This window comes from Leptinotarsa decemlineata, unplaced genomic scaffold (genome assembly GCF_025532065.1).
Source record: "Leptinotarsa decemlineata unplaced genomic scaffold, Ldec_3_MD MMD2_tig00026307_RagTag_RagTag, whole genome shotgun sequence".
Taxonomy (NCBI): Eukaryota; Metazoa; Arthropoda; class Insecta; order Coleoptera; family Chrysomelidae; genus Leptinotarsa; species Leptinotarsa decemlineata.
Genome location: NW_027412681.1, coordinates 17,698,148 through 17,722,771, shown reverse-complemented (window position 1 = coordinate 17,722,771; position 24,624 = coordinate 17,698,148). Strand labels below are relative to the sequence as shown.

The 24,624-nt window shown below is 34.0% G+C and overlaps 1 protein-coding gene and 1 long non-coding RNA gene across 3 annotated transcripts in view; one reads left to right on the top strand and one right to left on the bottom strand.

Annotated features, from left to right (window-relative positions):
* The window catches only part of loh (thrombospondin type 1 domain containing lonely heart), a 701,195-nt gene that overhangs the window by 295,317 nt on the left and 381,254 nt on the right, over positions 1-24,624 (bottom strand). The window lies entirely within an intron of this gene.
* Positions 7,700-8,386, top strand: LOC141485150 (uncharacterized). The gene is made up of 2 exons (XR_012467042.1): positions 7,700-7,812; positions 7,870-8,386. It is a non-coding gene; the product is annotated as an uncharacterized lncRNA (long non-coding RNA).

Below are 24,624 nucleotides of genomic sequence, written 5' to 3'. Positions count from 1 at the left end.
TTTTTCTTAAATGAGCATTTCTTTCGAAAAATGGTCATTTTTTCAAAGCGAAATCCATTTGACGACTGATACATTAGTAGGTGTCCAAACAAATATTTTTTAACGAAATAAATGTATGTACCTATCACTTTTTGCTAAATGGAAAATTATTTTTTCATTGGATGCAGAATTTCACTCATAAATCGTGCAATATCAAACCAAACAAGTTAAAAGAAAAAAAAAATTATAAATAACTATTTTTTTCATGTTATTATATTCATTCAGAGCTTGAGTTCTAGATATTCAAATTTGTCAACTGGCAAATTACAAAACTACAAAAGGGATAGTTTAATTAAGGTTGATAATGAAACTTTTATAAAATATGTTCAACATGTCTTCCATTTTCTTGAATGCAGAGCTGAAGTCTATGTTTGAAAGACTGTTCTACCCTGCGCAAGACAGCTGGTGTAATGCTGCGAAAAGCATTCGTTATTCTAAGTCGCATATTTTCGGGAGAAGTTGGTGGCTCAACGTAAACCATATTTTTTATGTATCACCATAAAAAAAAATCTAGTTTCGTCAAATCTGGTGATCTAGCGGGCCACCGTACAGGCCCATTCCGTCCTATCCATTTATTGGGAAATACTTCATTTAGATGATCTCTCACTTCTGCCGAATAGTGAGCAGGTGCACCATCATGTTGTAACCACATTCTATTGCGGAGGTCAAGAGGAATATCATCTAACAAACCTGGTAAATCATTTCGTAAGAAATTGAGATACATTGCACCATTCATATGTCCCTCAAAAAAGTATGGACCAATTACATATTCTCCAATGATGCCTCCCCAGACATTTATCGACCACCTATGTTGATAATCCACCTGTCTCAATAAGTGAGGATTTTCTGTCGCATAATAATGGTAATTATGTCGATTTACAAATCCATTTTTATGGAATGTCGATTCATCCGACCATAAAATATTATTGAAAAAATATTCGTTTCGACGAATTTTGTTCATGGCCCAATTGCAAAATCTCACTCTTTTCTCGAAATCAGCATACAGTAGTTCTTGATGTAACTGAACGTGGTATGGATGCAAGCGATGTTTCTTCAATACTCGTTGCACTGATCTCTCACTTATATCCACTATTTCCCCAATTTGTCGTTGACTCCTACTAGGATCTTCTTCAACAGCAAGAAGAACTTGCAATTCATTATCTTCATTAGTAGCTGGCTTGATGCGCTCATGTTTGGAATAATTAATAGATCCAGTTTCAACGAATCGTCCCAAGACCTTTCGGAAAGATCTTTCATCTGGATGCCTTCTATCTGGATACCGTTGAGAATAAATTCTACTTGCCAATAAACAATTCCTGTCTGATTCACCTAATATGAAAATCATATCAATCAAATCACTTTTTGATAACAACATTCTGATGAAATTATACCGACAGTTCAACTTCACGATTGACTAAAAATTTCAATATTCATTTGCAGCCAAATATTTTGTTCTGTCATTTGCCAGACTACTTGATTTCCAATAAATATTTCATTCGCTGAAAGGTTGTTTTAGACCGAAAGAATATGGCACAAATTCCGAGATTTTTGAAATTATTGTAACTATTCAAGAACGTCCATTTTGTGGTGTAATTCTCAACTTGTTTATCTAGCAACAGGTAATTTTAGGAATGGGCGATATTTTAAGGAAAGGGTATTTTTTGTATATTCTTATCAGTCGTCAAATGGATTTCGCTTTGAAAAAATGACCATTTTTCCAAAGAAATGCTCATTTAAGAAAAACTATTGAACTTAGCCATAGGGAATACTTAATGAAATTTGTAGAGGTTTCGTTGGCGCTTCTTATGGATCAATAATATACAGGGTGTTCCATTTAATATAAGGAAGATTTTGCAAATTTTCATTTACAATATTTGGCAAGCGGTTTTTCATACCCTGTATATCACAGGTCGATTTCAGATATATCGTTTGAGAGAGTTACCAATGTAGAATATTCGACCAAAAAAAATTTCAACTGGACTTGGCACCACTTTATAATTTCAAATATTCTGAGTGACGAATATTGGAAAAAAAACCTGTCATGCTAGATATTTCGAAAACCATCAATATTTTCGAAGTGCAGATATACATAAAGTTTATTTTATTTTCTATGAAGAAACCGAAAAAGCGATAAAAAATATAGGTTGCCATTTAAAAAGACACAGTTGGGATCCGCCCAGAAAAAATCGAACACCCTGTGTGACCGCCAATATTTTTATTTTGTCGAGCTCGAGCAATAAGGTGATATTATAGAAAATTAGATTCCTATCTGCTTCCTATATAGAGATATGGAACACCGCGCCACTGTTGCAGGACCCTGTATATATATACAGGGTGTCCCTGGACTTCCTCTTTTCCTCTCGGGAATGTATAGATGGGGTCAAAATATCACCAGTACTTCATATAACTTTTTTTCCTAAAATCCTTCGTTACCAAGTAACGGGCCCTCGAAGTTACAAAATGAAAAATGTTTTTCTTTGATAACTTTTCAAGTGAATATTCAAAATCATCCAAATTTTGGTAATTGACTAAACAAATGAATTCCTTTGATGAGCTTTCATGCAGGAGTCAGTTGTTTTGCTACAAGTCAGGAACGGACTACCCCGATTGTCCACACCCCAAAACTTTGAAATGACAGATATTTTTCAATATTTTTCAACAAATTAAGGTTACTTGGACAATTTTATGAATAAAAGTACTCGTGTGGAAAGTCGATCGGAGCAACGAGTCTTGATAAAAATGTAGTTTCACTCGACGACATCAAACCCGCTCGTCCACCATTATTTGAAATGAATAATTATCAAAGCAGAAATAATAATGATAACGTTAATTCAACAACATTTATCCTGAGATGTCTACCATTATTCGAAAATATTAGTTTTTAAGGAAAATGGAAATGATAGGTAAAATGTTCATAACGAATTTTTATAATGCAAACACGTTTAACTAACGAAACTCAAGAGCCTCAAGATCAAACAGAAATGAAAAATCCGCTACAGAAACTGCTCGATATGACCACCTTCTCTCTGTATACATTTTCTTAGTCTGCGAAGACACCCTCTCTGTACTTGAAATAGCATTCCAGGGTCGTTTCGTATGGCTTCACAATGTAATGTTATTCTATTCAACAATGCATCTCTTGTGTGAATAGGTGTAGCGTAAACAAGGCTTTTTAGATGCCCCCACAGAAAGAAATCCAATGGATTTAAATCCGGAGACCGCGATGGCCATGAATATGGCCCACCTCTACCAATCCATCTATTGTGGAAAATATGGTTCAGATGGTCACGCACAATCAAACTAAAATGAGGAGGAGCGCCATCATGCATAAACCACATATCTCTTCGGGTTTGCAATGGAACATGTTCCAAAAGTCCATTCAAATCGTTCTGAATGAACTCCAAATAACGTTCTCCATTCAATCGGTCCTGTAGAACGAATGGTCCTATAAGATGGTTTCCTATGATACCAGCCCAAACATTCACGTTGAATTTCCGTTGGTGTTTGGTTTGCAATATCCCATGGGGATTTTCTTCGGCCCATATATGGAGATTATGAGAGTTGATAACTCCATCTCTACTGAAACCTGCTTCATCAGTGAATAAAACTCGATTAATAAAAGTCATATCCTCTCTTTGCCTATCCATGAACCAATTGGCATATTCCAGTCGTGCTGGAAAATCTTGAGGTGTCATGGCATGTACCTTCTGGATGTGAAATGGGTGGAGCAGTTGTTCCCTAATTATTCTATGAATAGTGGACTTGGATGTATGGAACTGTTCTGATAGATTTCTAATGCTCATTGAAGTATCATCAGCGACGGCTTCCAAAATATTTTCCTCCAATACAACGGTACGTACAGTCCTAGGAGCGCCCTCACCACCTCGTTTTAGCAAAATTGTACCTACAATAATATCGAAATAAAACAACGTGCTCAAATTAATTATCAATTATTACATACCTGTCTCCCTCAAGCTGCGATCGACACGCTCGAATGTTTCTCTTGACGGTACCGTTCGATTGGGAAAATGCTCGGAATACAGACGACGAGCTTCTGCAGCATTACAAAATGCTCGTCCATAAAATACATGCATATCTGCATATTCATTGAATGTAAACTGTTCGGCCATATCAAAAAAATTCAAAATATCCTATAGAATATTGACAATACAATGATAGTCATATGACAACGCACCACTCAACAAAACAAAATCGCATTCCAGTTTCTCATTTTTTATCAAAACTTTCTAAAAGGTTTTTTTGTCAACATCTGTGAAAGAAATGGAACATAATTATTCCCTGGATATTTTTCACCTGATCATGTGCAGCCGTTTTTGTAGTTCATTCGTTTGCTTTTTATTAGTATAGTAAATATTTTTTCCGATGTGCGTTTTTTCAGCTAAATTTAGATTCGTGTTAAGGAATTTCTCCCATAAAATTATAATTATCAGTGAAACTCCTCAACAGTTTAGCTGTGAAGAAGAATTTGAAACATTCGAATGTTGAGTTTCATGAGATTCAGATAACTGATCAACACGAAACGTGATTATTCCACACGTATTATGTACATACAAAATATGGAATGAATTCAATATTTCATAGTAGAGTAGCTTGTTAGTTTAAAAACACCACGAATCTACAGAACTTGATATTTCTTTTGAAAAAATATCTGCTATCACAATTGTGACTTAAACTTCCATATAGGTACTGTACTTTTTGTTTACGACTTCATTTTAGCATACTTTGTATTATTCCTGTTATAAATGTTGTTGAATTAACGTTATCATTATTATTTCTGCTTTGATAATTATTCATTTCAAATAATGGTGGACGAGCGGGTTTGATGTCGTCGAGTAGAACTACATTTTTATCAAGACTCGTTGCTCCGATCGACTTTCCACACGAGTACTTTTATTCATAAAATTGTCCAAGTAACCTTATTTTGTTGAAAAATATTGAAAAATATCTGTCATTTCAAAGTTTTGGGTTGTGGACCATCGGGGGTAGTCCGTTCCTGACTTTGTAGCAAAACAACTGACTCCTGCATGAAAGCTCATCGACGGAATTCATTTGTTTAGTCAATTACCAAAATTTGGATGATTTTGAATATTCACTTGAAAAGTTATCAAAGAAAAACATTTTTCATTTTGTAACTTCGAGGGCCCGTAACTTGGTTACGAAGACTTTTAGGAAAAAAAGTTATATGAAGTACTGGTGATATTTTGACCCCATCTATACATTCCCGAGAGGAAAAGAGGAAGTCCAGGGACACCCTGTGTTTTTTCTCGAAGCCACTCAATGATATTTGTTTACCTCCATGCGTTGGTTGGTGATTTTCCAACATTTCTGAAATGATAACTTGCATTGTCCACGATAATCACAGAGTTAGGTGAAATGAGGCCTAAGATTTGCTCAAAAAATCTTCATGGTAATCGCCAGAATGCTTTTGACTCAAACAAATAACCGCCCCCAAAAAAAAACCATGACCACTTCCAATGAGGTAAATTTTTCTCCATTTTTATGCTGTTTATCATTACACATACTTTGGTCTTCTTTCAAGGCTTCCATCATTTTGTCGAGGGTTGGCTATCTCTTGAAATAAAATGAATGTACAGGCATAGTTTTTTGTTCTGAAGATGGTGTTGGTGATTTCACAGCTTTATTTTTCTCTCGATCTAGAATTTGAATTTTGAAACTCTCGTCATTTGCGAATACATTTCCACCAGAGTATCGAAAGTAAATGGAATATTTCAATATATGAGAATAATAGTATTTTCGTTAACAGAAAAATCACATTTGCTCATTCGTTTTACTGGAAAGAAAATTGAAGTGGCCATTCCATCATGAAGTCGCCTTCTTTTCCATAGAATATTGAAAATATCTCAGCAAAGTCTGATTTGATCAGTAAGCTGTGCAGGTATGCGATATATTCGAAAGTGATTTTCATAGGAAGTATTGAACATTTCAATCTATAAACAATCTTTTGAGATTTGTTGCATCAAATGATACAACAACATCGGATGATCAAAATGATTACTACATTGTTCATAATTTTACAAAAACGCAACACGCATTTCGCTATACAATAGCTTCTTCAGACATGCCTTCAGGATGGATCGTCGGGAAGAGAAAGAAAAAACTGCTTCAACAAAGTAGGGATCGACTCAGAACAACTACATGGGTATTCACAGGAAGGTTCGTCCATTGGGAAGACTCATTGTATAACAGTGACCTAAATTGCAGACAATGCGACAATACAACAAAAAACTTATCATATTCTATGTCAATATGAGACACTGGATCATATGTGGCAAACAATTCATGGACAACCTACATTATTTCCATAAAAATATCACGAATATCCAATAAGGGATCTATATGTATAATTTGTTACAGGGAACAAAATTGCTGGAATGCGAGTCATGGAAAAGGTGAGGAAGAGTTGCAATGAGACTGCAGTGTTTTCCGGAGACATGGAAGAAATGAACAAGTCGGACTGCTCCCCCGAAAAGCAAAAATATATTTGAAGTTTGATTTGAAAGGGTTAAAATTTTTAGGAGTGATTAATTTTTTGGGAAAGAAAGTTTTTGGCTTTCTACTACTCCAGCTGATACAAAAAAAATGGATGAGAGAATCTTCCAAAGAAAGGAAGGATTAATCAATTTGAAAATAAGTAACTCTATACATGGATGTGTAGATCATGCAAAGAAGTAACTTTCAGACACAAACTGAAAGAAAGTCCTCCTGTAGCTGTTTCAGGAGGACTTTCTTTCAGTTTGTGTCTGAAAGTTACTTCTTTGCATGATCTACACATCCATGTATAGAGTTACTTATTTTCAAATTGATTAATCCTTCCTTTTTTTGGAAGATTCTCTCATCCATTTTTTTTGTATCAGATGGAGTAGTAGAAAGCCAAAAACTTTCTTTCCCAAAATATTTGAAGTATCTCATACTTCAATACATGAATTTTTTCAATGTGCACATTATAAGAGAACTGAGTATTCGATTAATTGAGAACATTTTTGCGGAACTGATGAGTTATGCGGAAGTATCGATTGTAGTTACTTCGAACTTGAATGACTCAGGATAATTGTGATGCACTGTTTGGAACCTTTGGTGTAGTAAATAATATTTCTGGAGTTGTATACTGTAGCATTTGAAATGCTACAACACAGAATAATCGATACCTTTTACCTAATACTATTTCAAGAGAGAACACACTGTATAGAAAAAAAAAAAAAAAAACCGAACAAACCAATATTCAGAGTATTCATTTTCACATCCAGGAAACATCAAAATGTTCGGAGAACCAATTAAGTCCATTTGATGGTATGTTTCTTATTTCGCGATTAAATTAATTTCTGGTGATTTTCCAATATCAGCTATGGCTCATACTGTCAGTATGTACACTCTAAAAACATCAGTTTTAATGAATATGAAAAATAATATAGCAGACATCATTTAACATTTTGAACACCTCTGATTGTCTTATCGTATCCTAAACTTTGTCTCTCCGTGGGTGCTGCCCTCAGTGAATATTTCCGTAGCGTGACGGTATTTCATGTTCCCTTTAAAATTGCCATTCCTAGCCCAGAAACTGAAGAGTTCAAATGAGAAGCATTGTCGAGATCACACAAGGAAAATAAGTTTTTGTGGTGATATCATGAGTTCATGGATCTATAAAACATCACAGATTACGAGCCTTGTTCAGTGAAAAATCTCAGCAAATATTTTTTTGGACCCTTTCCACTTTGAGGCCACATTCCACCAACGGTAAGATAATAAAAACTGAAGTTCCAAGTGCCCAAATAAGCCCTGTTTCATTTTCAGGCCTCTTTTTCCTTCTCCTCAATTTTATTTATTATATTGATTTCTGCCTGAAATCATCATTCGATGAACAAAAGTAGAAGAATAGTACCGACCGGCATTTTGGATCCTTTCAATTTCAACTGTCACCTATGGTAGTTTCTGATCACTCTTTTGTGAAATTCATCAGTAATCATCCTTGGGAAATTGGACGAAGTCTATGTAACCGGCGGCCCTCGAAAGAAATTCCAGATAAGCTATATATAATTTTTTTTATTCATTTTTTTTATTTGCGCTCCAACGAATATTTCGCAAGAAAAAAATATTCTATACAGTTTCTGTTTTACCGAAATTCAGATTAGGAAATATCAGGATTTTATTACTATTTCCAAGGTGTAAGGCAAAGGTATACGTATACGATTGCATATTGCTACAGGAAGAAATATCCTGAAATATATTTTTTTTTGAGATTGAACATAATGTATGATATATGTATTTCTACAATGTTTTTCATAATAAATGTTTAGTGTGTGTTCAGAAATCTGTTGCATATCTTTTTATATATTTTTTTTCCACGACATCATTGATCCTTATAGTTATATTTATCAGTTACATAATTATACATATATATATTCTCTTTTGATAACTAAACTGATTGGCGCCCAAAGAGGTTAATTTTGTATTTTTTCGTCCAACTCACGACCCATAGCTCCCTCGTAAAAACTGAGTAACCGTTTGCAACTGTGTAGCCTTGTTTTATTTTATTCTCTTTGATTTTTTAAACAACCAAGGTTATACAAATATTTGGCGCCCAACGTGGGGCCAAAAAAAAAAAAAATCTTGAATTATACCTTTTGAATTTTTTTGATGAATGCAACAAATTTCAGGACACATTTTAGAAATATTTGTCAAAGTTTCTAGCGATCGTTGGTGAAAAAGTTTCCGTATCTATTCCCTATACCTTTTTATGGTGTGTTAGAATTTTTTGTCGAAATTCTTTCGAGCTGATTGCCGTCGAAGTAACAAATAAATGAAATTTGATGAATGTTCCTGAATATTGATAATATCCATGCAGGGTGAATCATAGCTGAAAATAGAGATTATTTTCCTTTAATTGATAGTTTGTCCTGTAATTGTTAATTGTGTTTGTCATATTCTTTTGAGCAGAATGGAACTTAAAAATATGAAACCCATTAATTTATTGGCAGAGGAACTGAATTATGAGTTGAGAATTAGAGGTATAGTTACTGTAAGAAAAGATCCTAGTACGAAACGTAAAATGTTACAAAGGCGTTTGGATACTGAGTTTGGTAGAAACGTGGAGTTGAGCGACCCTGAATATGACTTTGAAAATGAAATTGTTGTGATCAATAATACTTTTACACAGTTGAAATCACTCATTGATGAATTTAGTGGTCCTGAAAATGATTCAGGTTTTCAAAGAATTAGATCTAGACTAATTTATATCACAAATAGAGTCAAACGAATTAAAATTCCGGACACAGATCCTGATAAAACTTGTGAAGTTTTTAAAAAAGAAAGCTTAGCGACTTGTTTGGAATTAGAAACGTTATTATATGATAGTATAATTAACAATCAACCTTCACCAATAGTTTTCCGAGCACAAGTTCAACTAATGATAATAATGTTTCGAATTATAGTAGACTATCACAGCTTCCTCCTTTACAATCTTTACCAAAATCAATTCCTGTCTATAAATGGAATGTAACCAAATTTAATGGTGATACCAAAACTTTAATTTCATTTTTGAATAAAGTTGAAGAATTATCTAGGGCCAGAAATGTTTCAAAAGATGAACTGTTAGTTTCTGCTGCTGATCTTTTCACTGATAAGGCTTATAATTGGTATAAATCAATCGAAACGACTATACAAAATTGGGATCATTTAGTTAGTCAATTGAAAACTTATTTCTTGCCTATGAATTTTGATGATCATATTTGGGATGATATTAGAGCGCGAACTCAGGGTAAAAATGAACCAATTTATATTTACATAGCTGTTATGCAAACATATTTTAGTAATTTACAAAAACCAGTCCATGAAAACATCAAATTGAAATATATCAGAAAGGGTCTATTGCCTATTTACAATGAAAGGTTATCCGTTATGTCTGCGCCTATAGAAAATATTGACACTCTCTTACAGTGGTGTAGAAAAATTGACGAATCTTTACAATACGCAAATGAGTACCGTTCACCTCCTAAAACTTCAAGTTTATGTCCAGAACTTGCCTATATTAGCAGCATTGAACCCTCAACGTCAAATTCAATAGTTTCTATAAATTCTATCTCGTTTTCTTCTGGGAAAAACGTTACTACGAATAATAAATCATACAACAATAAGTTTAGCAGAAATTATTCTAATAGGGTAGGTCCATCTCTTAATACTGCAACAAATACTCCTTGTTGGAACTGTCATTTGGATAATCATAATTACAGACATTGCACTGCTCCCAAAAATAAATTCTGTTTTAAATGTGGCAAAGCAGGCGAGACCATAAGAACTTGTAGTTGTCAAAAAAAACTAGCTAGGTCGACATTCGAAAATGGCCGTCCAGTGTCGACAAAGCCTAGAACTAATTATAAATATTTTGTCAAAAATAAAATCAACTTCCAAAACTACAGAAATAGAAAACAGTTTTTAAGTGAGTGTGGGTATAGCCGTGAAAATGCTCATAAAAATTTATCTTCCGAATATTACAAAGAAAATTACTGGGAGGAATGGAAGAGTTTTGTAGCAAATTTCTATAAATTTTATGGTAAATCTTCTCCTCAGATTTCTCCACTGATACTTGAAAAACCGTTCGATGATAGGCCATACATAGAGATAGAGATTTTTGGAAAACCTCTTGTTGTTCTTTTAGACTCTGGGGCTTCTAAATCAGTTATAGGAAATAAAGCTAACCATTTGTTAAAAGATTTCAATTTAATTTTGAAACTTGCGAAAAGTCTGTTCATACTGCTGATGGATCTCTACATGTTGCGAGTGGTTCAGTTGATTTGCCCATATGTGCAGGAAATGTTTGTAAAATAATAAACTTTTTGGTAGTTCCATCGCTGAATCAATTTCTCATATTGGGGAGTGATTTTTGCAAAAAATTCGCAATTGAAATTAGTTTTCGGAACAATGTCTGGAATGTTCATGGTGGTGTTAATGATTTTGATTTTAAATTAACAGATATCTCTCATAGTTTGGAAGAAGTAAAATTATGTAGTATTGAATGTCTAAATGATTCAGATAGAAGTAAAATGGAATGTGTTATCGACTCTTTTGGAGATATCAGTTCAGATGAAAAATTAGGTTGCACAATAAGATGATTTTTGAAATTGATACTGGGGATGCAAAACCAACTCGTGTGAGGCAATATCCACTATCACCATATATGATGAGTATATTAAATAAAGAACTCGATGAAATGCTTTCTCTCGGAGTTGTAGAACCTTCACGTTCAGCCTGGAGCTCACCTGTTCTTTTGGTGAAAAAGAAGTCAGGCGAACATCGCTTTTGCTTCGATGGTAGGCGTTTAAATTCCGTAACAAAGCACGATGCTTATCCTCTCCCTCGAGTTGATAGGATTTTAAGTATGCTTAGAAATGCACGGTTTATTTCAAGCCTTGATCTACGAAAAGCGTTTTGGCAAATTCCTCTCGATGAAAAAAGTAAGGAAAAGACCGCTTTTTCGATACCTGGTAGGGGATTATTTTGTTTCAATCGTGTCCCTTTTGGCCTTAGGAATAGTGCTCAGTGTCAACAAAGACTCATGGATGCAGTCTTTGGACCAGAATTGGAACCGAACGTTTTTTGTTACCTAGATGATATAATAATTGTAACTTCCACTTTTGAGGAACATCTGAGAATTCTCAAAGAAGTTCAACATAGGTTAAAAGAGGCAAACTTAACACTAAATTTGAGTAAATGCAAGTTCTTCAAAACCTCCTTGAAATATTTGGGTTATGTGGTAGATTCAGATGGTTTGAAAACCGATCCTGATAAAGTGTCATGCATGGTCAATTATCCCAGACCTATCAATACCACTGAAGTAAAAAGATTCATTGGTATGGCTTCGTGGTATAGAAAATTTATCCATCACTTTTCAACATTAGTTTCGCCTTTAAATGATCTCATAAAGGGTAAGAAAAAGGGACAACAAATTACTTGGACTCATGATGCCGAAAAGTCTTTTGTTAAACTCAAACAAATTCTGATTTCTACACCTATTCTGCGAAGCCCTGATTTTTCTAAGCCATTTGAAATTCAATGTGACGCTTCTAATACTGGTTTAGGTAGCGTTCTCACTCAAAATATTGATGGTGAAGAATATATAATTGCTTTTGCTAGTAGATCTCTTTCTAGAACGGAACGTAATTACACAGTAACTGAACGTGAATGTTTAGCAGTAATTTTTGGTATTGATAAATTTCGTCCTTATATAGAAGGAACGCATTTCGTCATTTATACCGATCACTGGTCACTTTTGTGGCTCAATAATATGAAAGAGCCAACCGGAAAACTTGCAAGGTGGGCCGTTAAATTGCAACAGTTTTCATATGAATTGAAACATAGAAAGGGTTGTCTCAACGTTGTCCCTGACGCTCTCTCAAGAATTCCTGAAGAAAACGTTACCTTTTTCCCTCAAATTTCACTTCTAGATTTATCACATGTTGTTTTAGATAAATTTTACCTTCGAATCAAAGAAAATATTGCAAAATATCCAGACGATTATCCTGATTGGAAAATAATAGATGAAAAAGTATATAAGTATATTCCATCACGCATCTCAGTCAAATCTAATATTTCTGAATTCAAGCTTTTGGTTCCTAAATCACAAAGAAATGAAATTATTAGAGAATGTCACGATGTTCCAACCTCTGGTCATTTTGGATTTTTCAAAACGCTTTCACGTGTGAAAGAAAACTACTACTGGCCAAGGATGAGGCGCGATATTTTAAAATATGTAAAGTTTTGCAAAGTTTGTGCATCTCAAAAAATTTCTTCAGCCGGAAGAATAGGTTTAATGGGTGCTGAGAAAAGGGTAAATTTTCCTTTTCAAATTATTGCTGTGGATATCATAGGGCCTCTACCTCGAAGTTCCCGTGGATTTTCCCATCTATTGGTTGTAGGAGACTGGTTTACTAAGTATACTCTTATTTTTCCACTGCGTAAACCAGATGCATTGAATATCGTGAAATTGATAGAAAAAGAAGTTTTCCTCACTTTTGGTGTCCCTCAGATAGTAATGTGTGACAATGGTTCTCAATTTGTTGGTAAAACCTTCAAAAAACTGATTAATAAATATAACATTCAAAAAATTTGGCTGAACGCTAGATATCACCCCCAAGTGAACTTTGTTGAGCGATCAAATAAAACTATTGAAACTACCATTCGTTGTTATATAAAAGAGCATAAAGACTGGGATAAATATTTGAACGAAATAAATTTTGCAATCAATTCAGCAGTTCACGAAGTGACAGGTTACTCCCCATCTTTTCTTGTTTTCGGTCGAAATGTTCCAATTAGTGGATCGTACTATGGTGAAATTCAATCTACTAAAGATATATTTCTTCTTCCAGGGGACAGAGATAAATATTTATCTGATATCAGAAATCTCAGCGAAATTTACGAAGATGTTCGTGATAAACTTCATAAAGCATATGAAAGAAATTCAAAGAGTTATAATTTGCGGAAACGCGATATTTCTTTCAATGTGGGTGACAAGGTATGGCGTCGTAACAAAGTCTTGTCTGACGCATCAAAGAAGTTCACCTCTAAGTTGGCGCAAAAATATATTTTGTGCAAAGTTGTAAAAAAAGTCTCCCGTTTGGTATATGGGTTAGAGAATTTAGATAAACAGTATGTCGGTGAATGGCATGTTAAAGACTTGAAACCATATTATGGTTCCAATTCCGACATTTCAGTTGGATCTGCTTGATCCAAATGTAAATGAAATGTGCTTTTATTGAGAAAGTTTTTTTGTTTGGCCATGTAGTATAAGCTGTAAGTTAAGTTATTTTTTAGGTTTTATGTAGTATTCCAATTATAAGAGACTAGAATAAGATTATTCATGGTAAAATTGTTAATTATGGTGGTCACTCCAAAATTAGGTACTTTTCTTGAATATGTCTCTCCTACTGTGTCCAAATAATAAAAATAAAATGAATAAATAAATGAAATTATGTCCCCATTAACTCCAACTAGGCGTGTGGTACGCGAAGATACCAAAATGGTCCATAATGAATATAAACAAGGAATTAACATGTATAAATTTTTAATCATATTTTCATGTTCAATTTTGAAAAATGACATTCCATGCTCATTTTTTTTTAACGAAGGGGGTGGTGTAGCATTTGAAATGCTACAACACAGAATAATCGATACCTTTTACCTAATACTATTTCAAGAGAGAACACACTGTATAGAAAAATAAAAAAAAAAACCGAACAAACCAATATTCAGAGTATTCATTTTCACATCCAGGAAACATCAAAATGTTCGGAGAACCAATTAAGTCCATTTGATGGTATGTTTCTTATTTCGCGATTAAATTAATTTCTGGTGATTTTCCAATATCAGCTATGGCTCATACTGTCAGTATGTACACTCTAAAAACATCAGTTTTAATGAATATGAAAAATAATATAGCAGACATCATTTAACATTTTGAACACCTCTGATTGTCTTATCGTATCCTAAACTTTGTCTCTCCGTGGGTGCTGCCCTCAGTGAATATTTCCGTAGCGTGACGGTATTTCATGTTCCCTTTAAAATTGCCATTCCTAGCCCAGAAACTGAAGAGTTCAAATGAGAAGCATTGTCGAGATCACACAAGGAAAATAAGTTTTTGTGGTGGTATCATGAGTTCATGGATCTATAAAACATCACATATTACGAGCCTTGTTCAGTGAAAAATCTCAGCAAATATTTTTTTGGACCCTTTCCACTTTGAGGCCACATTCCACCAACGGTAAGATAATAAAAACTGAAGTTCCAAGTGCCCAAATAAGCCCTGTTTCATTTTCAGGCCTCTTTTTCCTTCTCCTCAATTTTATTTATTATATTGATTTCTGCCTGAAATCATCATTCGATGAACAAAAGTAGAAGAATAGTACCGACCGGCATTTTGGATCCTTTCAATTTCAACTGTCACCTATGGTAGTTTCTGATCACTCTTTTGTGAAATTCATCAGTAATCATCCTTGGGAAATTGGACGAAGTCTATGTAACCGGCGGCCCTCGAAAGAAATTCCAGATAAGCTATATATAATTTTTTTTATTCATTTTTTTTATTTGCGCTCCAACGAATATTTCGCAAGAAAAAAATATTCTATACAGTTTCTGTTTTACCGAAATTCAGATTAGGAAATATCAGGATTTTATTACTATTTCCAAGGTGTAAGGCAAAGGTATACGTATACGATTGCATATTGCTACAGGAAGAAATATCCTGAAATATATATTTTTTTGAGATTGAACATAATGTATGATATATGTATTTCTACAATGTTTTTCATAATAAATGTTTAGTGTGTGTTCAGAAATCTGTTGCATATCTTTTTATATATTTTTTTTCCACGACATCATTGATCCTTATAGTTATATTTATCAGTTACATAATTATACATATATATATATATATATATATATATATATATATATATATATATATATATATATATATATTCTCTTTTGATAACTAAACTGATTGGCGCCCAAAGAGGTTAATTTTGTATTTTTTCGTCCAACTCACGACCCATAGCTCCCTCGTAAAAACTGAGTAACCGTTTGCAACTGTGTAGCCTTGTTTTATTTTATTCTCTTTGATTTTTTTAAACAACCAAGGTTATAATACCAACGCCAAATCATTATTTTCAACAATCACCAAGTGATTATCTACAAGAGGAAGATTAAAACAATAGCAACATTCCTAAAATTCATCCAAAATTGTACTTATGAAATCATATCTATTCGTTTTTTATTCGTGAGCTTGTTAGAAGAGGATTAGAAGATACAACAGTTGATATAATAAAATAAACATTCACGATACGCTTGAAAGAATGAGAGATATGAAATGGAAAACAAATAGAATAATTATGTTGGTTTTGTTCGTTCATGAATAATAAATGAACATATTCAAATATTTATTGTTGAAGAGTTTTGTGTTTACCTAGATTAATAATATTTTCTCATTGATTATAAACCCTGGAGATGAAATATATGTTCTCGTATATACGGAAATTGCAGTTTCTCTTTTCTAAATTGACGTCGCGGTTGTTTCATGATTTTTGTCCGTTTTCATGAGTCTACATCTCGGGAAATACTCTTTCAGTTTATTAAAGACCTGCTCGTAGGAATGGCAATCCACAGAAATCAAAACTTATGCGAGCTAGGAATTAACAAAGTCTTAAAACCAACCCACATGGTCCGATGTTTTTGATGTGTTTATTATTCATTTATATAGGAGTGGATGATTTTTGCTAGAATACGTCGTACACATCGGCTTGGAATTATATTACCTCATGCTCGCATCTACAGCAAACCTTCAAGTTTGTCTGGTCAGGTGTCAGAACTGTCAAAAACTTACTATCCGACTACTTAGGAAACATCTGATTCAGTTTCCCAAACAAAATATTATTTCAGCTTCTATACTATGCGTGAGCCAGTTACAAATGAAGTGTATCCGGCGAATGGTTTTCACACATTCATATGCCACCTACCAAAGCCACGATGATACAATCCTGATAGTGGTCCGTCGTTCCCATAGGACAGATATGATGTTGAAAATATACTTTCGTTATTAGTTTATTGAAGTAACTGTAATGACAATACTTAGTTTCATTTCGTTTTTGTATTACTTATCTTCGTTACGTAGTATTAAATTATACTAAAAGGATTTGAAGCTTTATATCTTGTTTGAGGAGTTTGAGAGTTGGAGGAGGGCCTAGAAGATGACAGTACTACCAACTGTCGAAAGCGCTCGCAGATAATTAATAGAAGATATAAAGCTTGAAATCCTTTTAGACAGATATGGTCATCGGAACTGTCAAGGAAAAACAAAGTTGCTGTAACAAATATGCTTGCCGTTCCAATCTTACTCTACTCATTTGGAGTAGTGAGTGAGGGAGGAGCTGTATCAACTCGACGTGAAGACCCGAAAAATGATGCATCTCTATAGGAGTGTACATTTCAAATCGTCCGTTCCACGGTTGTACTTCCCCCGACATCAGGGAGGCCGTGGACTTTCGAGTTTGGAGTGTCTACATGACATAATGGTACTGGATACAGCCTGCAAAGTCGTCAGGAGTTCTCTGCATGGTCCGTGACCATGAGAGAGCAGGAATTGGAGCATTTCACCTAAGGGTATAGTTTTCGACTCTGAACGAGGTGACCACAACTCTGTCACCGAGATGGAACCCGTTCAGCAAAAAGCTCAGATAAAAACCGCAGATATCACCTTACTTCTGCAGAGACACAAGGATAAGCCAATGCTTGGGGTCTTCTTCAATAACATTGGAGACCTTGACTTATCAAAGCGCCTGACATTCGCTTTTCTCAGGTCGAGTGGGCTGAAGTCGGAAACTGAGGGGTTCATCATGTCTTGTCAGGATGGTGTCTTCAACACCTTAGTCTACCGCAGTCGCGTGATGGGTATAGAGGTTCCTGACACAAGGTGCAGAGCCTGCCGCGAGGCGCCCGAGACTCTAATGCACTTGTTATCAGCATGTCCGGCATATGCGGTCTCCGCCTATATCCATCGACATAACGCGGCGCTAAGAGTGCTATATTAACATCTATGGCACTCTTACGGTATTGACCTCCCTATGGCAGGGTTTTACTTCCAATAAATAATTTCTTCAGTTGTTTTCCACAAGACTAATGAGTATTTTGTCATTGAACTAACATATTTGATTTTTTGGGTTTTCTCATTGAGTTACTTACAGAACAGCAGATGTCTCTGATCACACTCGCACCAGGATAGTTCTCTTTGTGTTCCACAGTTTTATCATCTACAAACAAACACACCTTTGAACAGAATTACATGACAGCTGACATTGTCAATTGTTTTATGCCTCCCTCTTTGTTCTTAAACCACATTGCTTTTACCGGTAATTCCATAATTTCAAAACAAATAACGATTTGTAGTAAATTTTAATTCAATATTCTTCTTTGTATCCCGTGTGGTATCTACCTCTTTTAACTTAATGACTTGTTTATTATATTGACATGTTTCAATTGTTTAAATGTAACATTCTTTTCGACACGGCCAACCTCTCTAACAGTAAGTTGTGACTTTTCATATCAATTTTATATTGTATCACCACCATAAAAACATTTTGTAGCTTTTCACTGAAGATGATAATAAATTTTATCGAAATATTGGAATAACTTGTGTTATAAGAGTACATTTCCGTTCTGCTGATCACCCAAAGATAATTCCCAAGTTATATATATATATATATATATATATATATATATATATATATATATATAATATCGAGAAAGGTTAATGCAGTCAAGCTGCTGGAAAATAATTCCATGAAAATCAAAAGATGAATAGATTAGTACTTTTTGATCATTCCCATATTGATTTCAATTTAAGAGCCACCGGTATACAGCTGTTTCAGCCTATTGGGCATCGTCAGTACCGGGCAGGCGGTCCTCGATTGAAGACATAATGAGAAAAAACCAAGAAAGTACTTGATAAAAATAGCTGCGTAAACGCAAGCGAAACATAAGTGGAACCACCTATTGGTGTGACATAAAAGCGTGTCACACCAATAGGTGGTTCCACTTATGTTTCGCTTGCGTTTACGCAGCTATTTTTATCAAGTACTTTCTTGGTTTTTTCTCATTTTGTCTTCAATCGAGGACCGCCTGCCCGGTACTGACGATGCCCAATAGGCTGAAACAGCTGTATACCGGTGGCTCTTAAATTGAAATCAATATGGAAATGATTAAAAAAGTACTAATCTATTCATCTTATATATATATATATATATATATATATATATATATATATATATATATATAATTGACATATATGTATGAATGGTATCATGTACAAAAAAACATATGCATGTAACATTTAGAAAAAATTACAAAATACAAAATATTTGAAATTAAATTTGAATAGATCTATAAGAATTATAATGAATTTTCAGTGAAGTTATATAATAAGATGAAATAACAGGTGGGTATATAAACATTATGATAAAATTTCAATATACTAATATGATAAAAAAATGCAATGAGTAAGGAGAATTTCATCTGCGAAATATGCGTTAACCTCAGTCGTTAAAGTTGTGTCAAGTCCTGGTAAGTATTTGAAGTCTTAGTTTCAGCATTTGTACAAAATATCTCCCACGGTCGAGTATATATATATATATATATATATATATATATATATATATATATATATATATATATATATATATATATATGTGGAACCACCTATTGGTGTGACACCCAAGTCAACTTGCCAAGTTTTTATGTCAGTGTTGGTGGTTTGACCAATCAACCGACAACTGCGGTAGCAGAAATATATATATATATATATATATATATATATATATATATATATATATATATACCTATATTCACAATTTTCAATAATTATACATTAGCTCATAATGAAAAAAAAACATTATTTTATGGTCGCATTGTGCGCATTGACGAAACGTTGTATCATTCTTGGATTCATTTGCAAATAACTACTTCGTTGTAAAAGTAAACATATCACCTTTCGCTTCTTGACTCCTCAAACAAATCATCGGTGAAAACAGCTCATTGCAGAAATAAATGAAGTCATAAACATGAAAATTTCCTCAATGAATCATCGGCCCCGAGCTGTTATTTTCACCCGCATCCTCTCACAGGTGCTGAAGACTACAGGTACAGGCGCCTACTTCCAACTCCTGTTATTAAAGTAATTGCTCTCTCTGTGATGTATCCTCTCAATTATTCAATCCGTTTACGGGAAAATTGCACTTCATTGAGTATGGAGATTTACAAAGTTCATAGGAGGTCAAATATTTGACGAACGTCTCGTACAAAAAGCAAACCTGTGTTTATTGGGGCGCTCACATTTACTGATATATAGCAGGGCTTGATTCTGTATTTACCACGTTATTTGCCAATTACGGAAAGACTAGGTGACGTTAATCACTGAATGAATAATTGAAACTGTGTGCGATGAAACAAATCTGATTACACGAAGTTCAAGTAAACTAATTGGATTGAGAATTCAGAACAAGAAGAAAAGTGTATACTGTGTCTCTATTCAGTAATCGAAACCTATACAGGGCCAAAACGATGTATGAATTCTCAGAATTCTGTATTCAGCCGGAGATGAAAGAAAATGGCATTGCCTATAGGTTTTTGAATGTAAGTCTGCATTTTGTATATTGATTTATTCGTTTCCCACATTTGTATGAAGATGGAGAAGTTGATAGTAAAACCTTTTTGAAGTGATAACTTCTTATGGGAGAGTGAACCGTTACCTAATCGTTACCTAACGTGTAACCGTGTCGGTTTGTCTGGCTTGCCTTCCTCTCAAGCATATATCAGCGGAAGGCAGGCTCCTCCCCTCTCATCGAATAGATGATCAGTGTTTAGTGTGCGTTGGACATGAACTGATGACAGTATTATAAAAATTTAAACAGCAAGAACGTAATATTCTTTTATTACGTGAAACGTGGCATGATAATTATGATATTAATTTTGTGTATGTACATTATTAGTACCATACAGAAGTAACAATTGGCTTATAGCCAATATCCAATATCCACAAACTTTATTTGAGAAATATATCACATGTTTCGCTAACACAGGAGCTTTTTCAACAGTGATTTGAATACTACAAGTTGTTTCTTACACCAATATTCATATACTACAGGTAACTACAATTGAGACTTCATCAAATTACCTAAACCCCTACAACTTTTATATACCTGAGGTACCTCTTCAATTATGATTATCTAAAGCATATCACCTAACTTCTACATCAATAATGATACTTCCTCGGTTTTTTTGAGAAAACAAGTTCCAATAATGGTGATCTATTCAAATCCAGTCGATCATTCATTACAATGTTTGAGTTTTTTTAAGTTTATTAATTTCCATTGCTTCCAGACGATTCAGTTTCAAACCTTCATTTTTTATGAATGAAATTTCGAAAACTTTAAAGATATGTTGATCTTGTTTTCTTATTTACGTAAGTCATATGATGTTCCTGAATTCGATTCCTAAATGTTCTGCCAGTTTGACCAATATATACCTTAGAACACGTTCCACACTTCAATTTATATACTCCTGATTTCTCAAATTTGGTGTACTGATCTTTATTGTGGCGACTTACATGTATGTTTTGATGTCTTCTAGTTTTATATTTATGTATGTCATTATTTTTTGGTAAATCTCTTGATATTTATATAGATATATTACAAAATATTTCATCGATACATGCTGGAGGAATTTATCACGTTGAAAAGAGGACCGACCTAGGAAAAATGGCTTACCACAAATAATCTCATTCAAATCGATCACAGCATCAAGAGAGCCAATACGAAGAGACTACGACTACCCGTGATAACATACACTTTCTTGGTTTGATAGTCAAAAATGAAACAAACTACTACAAATTGAGCAGGGCGTGGAGACTCACTTGTTCGGAAAAAATGAGATGGATAAAACCACACCAACAAAATCATTGGAGACATTTTAAATCTACCCCTTTAGATCTTTTGACAATGTGTGAGGCAAGTGTAGGAGGGCACTATTGAAGTTCTGAAATTTCACGAACCAAATGACAACGAAATACACGAAGAAACAAACGTCCCAATTGAAGTCATCAACCGTGAAGGAAGGAAGATAAATAGTTATCCCGACAACATTTTTGGCTGAAATGTCTGGTATGAAGTATAGGTACTATACGGGTATAAATTTACGTTACAATTTCCCGCTTGGTCTGTACATATCCGTCCCCCAATCGGAAGTGGAATTTTGCAAAACGCAACGATCCAAAGCGAATCAAAATTCTCACAGAGTGAGATCCATTTGGGTGCCAGATGATTCAAGAATCACGGGCAACAAAAAATCTGATGAACTCTAATTGTACTAAAATCTTTAGAATGGGAACAGATCGGAAAAAGTGTCAATGAGGAAAATAAAGAGTACTGAAAAGATGCACACGTGAAAAATTCATCGATAAATCGTTTGAGAATGAAATTGAAGAACTACTGCAGTGGAGCAGCCATAGGCGACCCTCTTGAGGCCTTTCATTTACACCTGAATAATAACTAATAATAAAGTTTATTCAGATATTGGATACAAATATGACAATCAATACATGAAACGAATAAACAAGAAAACAAAATCATGAAGCGTCAGTGGTGAAACCGCTGCTTATATGTGATAGGATTAACTCAACTTAAACATAATATTAGTACGTAGTATACTATTTTGAGATGTGTCATCCCTCAAAAATCTTTCAAAAATCTAAATCTATCAAAAATCCTCTTAGTTTTTTCACTAAGTTTTGAATTTGAAGATCCCATCTCATATGTCTGTCAATAACAACGCCTGTCTTCTAGAATTTCGCATTTTTTCCGAATTTTAATGATCCATGATGATTTTATCTGAACCATCCATCATATTTGGCGAAATCGGTTTCAACCATCACTTTTAAATTAGTCCAAGAGTCCGACTGGCAGAAGATGGCGGTGTCACTACCTAAGCATAATACTATGCTTAGCTGTGTTCACACTGAAACTACTGTTCATGTAGATAATGAATAGAAGGGGACCTACAACTGTCCCTTGGTGTACACCGTATGTATCAGTCATCGACTACCTATGCTGACACTCTCCCCTCGGTTTGATAAATACTCTATCAGTAACTTGTATACATTTCCTCTCATCCTCTCATAGTTTTCCAATTCACTCAGCAATTTTATATGATAATGTCGAATGCTGTCGATAAATTTACAAAAATGCCTAGGGCCGGTTTTTTTTTATCAAAAGCCTCATATTTCTTGGATGTGAAATTGGGAATTGCATCTTTCGTCGATTCATTTTGTCTGAAACCATAAACTTTTAGCATGGAAGGATCTTGTGTTTACTCAAAAAGCTCACTATATATGTTCAAATATTTTGATCAAGTACCTTTTATTCGCACTGCATGACGTGCTAAACTTGAAGCAGTGTAAAAAAGGGACAAAGATAAACTCGTTATATAATATGCAAATATAAGGTTATATAAGAATATAAGGTTATATAAGAATATAAGGTTATTTGCGAATGTTAGGTACCAGATTACTGGGAAAGGAACTTTACACGCTAGTACAGGAAAAATATATTTTCAGAACAAATTTCATGAAAAGATAAGAGGAAAAAGGCAATGCACTGTTTTCCAGCACTTGAAAGGAATGGACAACCCCAAAATAAACTCTTCAAAACTCATCGCTTACATACCGCATACAACACCAAATAAAAAAATATATAAACAACCCCAGCAGTGAACCGACGAAATGAAATAGAATTTACAATTTCAAAATGTGTCGAAAATATGAAACTTGCATGATGATTTTCAAATGAAACCTTTCCTGCCTAAAGATTGCTTTCGAATGTAATGAAATTAACTTCTATGAAAGAACAAAAATTGGCACCTTTAGGTCAGGCCCATTGGCCCATACACCAAAAGATAAAATTGAAAATCGATTCCTTCAAACTGGCACTTAGCTCCTTTACAAAGAAACAGATTTAAATATTAACAATTCACATAATAAGAATTAAATTATTCAGATACCTCATTTATATAAACATTCATAAATGGTCATATATTTTGAATATTGAGTATTTTCTGTATTTGAAATGGATTGATCGGCTGGTTGTTGTCCAGCCAATCTCTAACTAAACAGAAGTAACCTGTCGTAAAAAGGAGGTGTCCTAACTTGACGACGCGAAAAATAGCTGAAAACTCATTTAAGGCTGTCCTCTACTATTCTACTATGAATGAACAGTCTATCATCTGGTAAAATACTACTATTTATTCCCTGGATAAATGATCTGACAGCAAGTTGAAACATTATCAGGTATTATTTCATATAATCAACATTATAAGGAATTTGAAATCAAGAGCAATTGCCATTTCCAATTCTGAATTCCATAACGAAAATCTCATTAGAAAAATAAGAAAGAAGCTTCTCCTCCCAAAATACAGGAGTGAAACCCAAATATCACAAAATTCCATTTTTAGAAAATATATCTGATAGACTTGGAATGCTATTCAGTACCGAACAAATTGAAGTGGTCTTTCAAAATGAAAATACAGTTGGAAAGCATTTTTTCTCGGAACAAAAAACAAAAACACCACAAGAAATACAATTCAATATAGTGTACAAATTGAACTGTGAGAGCTGTCACAAATGCTATGTTGGTCAAACTGGACGGTATCTTAAAACACGAGTTTCAGAACACATGAGATACTCTAAGAAACTGAATTTAAAAACCACAGTTCTCGTTGAAAATGAAAAAAAAATATGAACCAATCTTTGATTTTCATCATCCAAGTATTCATCCATATTTATCCAAAAGACTTTTGAGCGAAATGATATATACTTTCAAATGCGATAGGGTTAACACTAGAAGAGATGTTGATGGCCTCAATACTACATATTTCAATTTGATACGTAAAATAAATACCTGAATAATTTATCTTTTTTTCATTCTTTTTCTTTCTGCCATTGATTAAATAACCGACGCCACC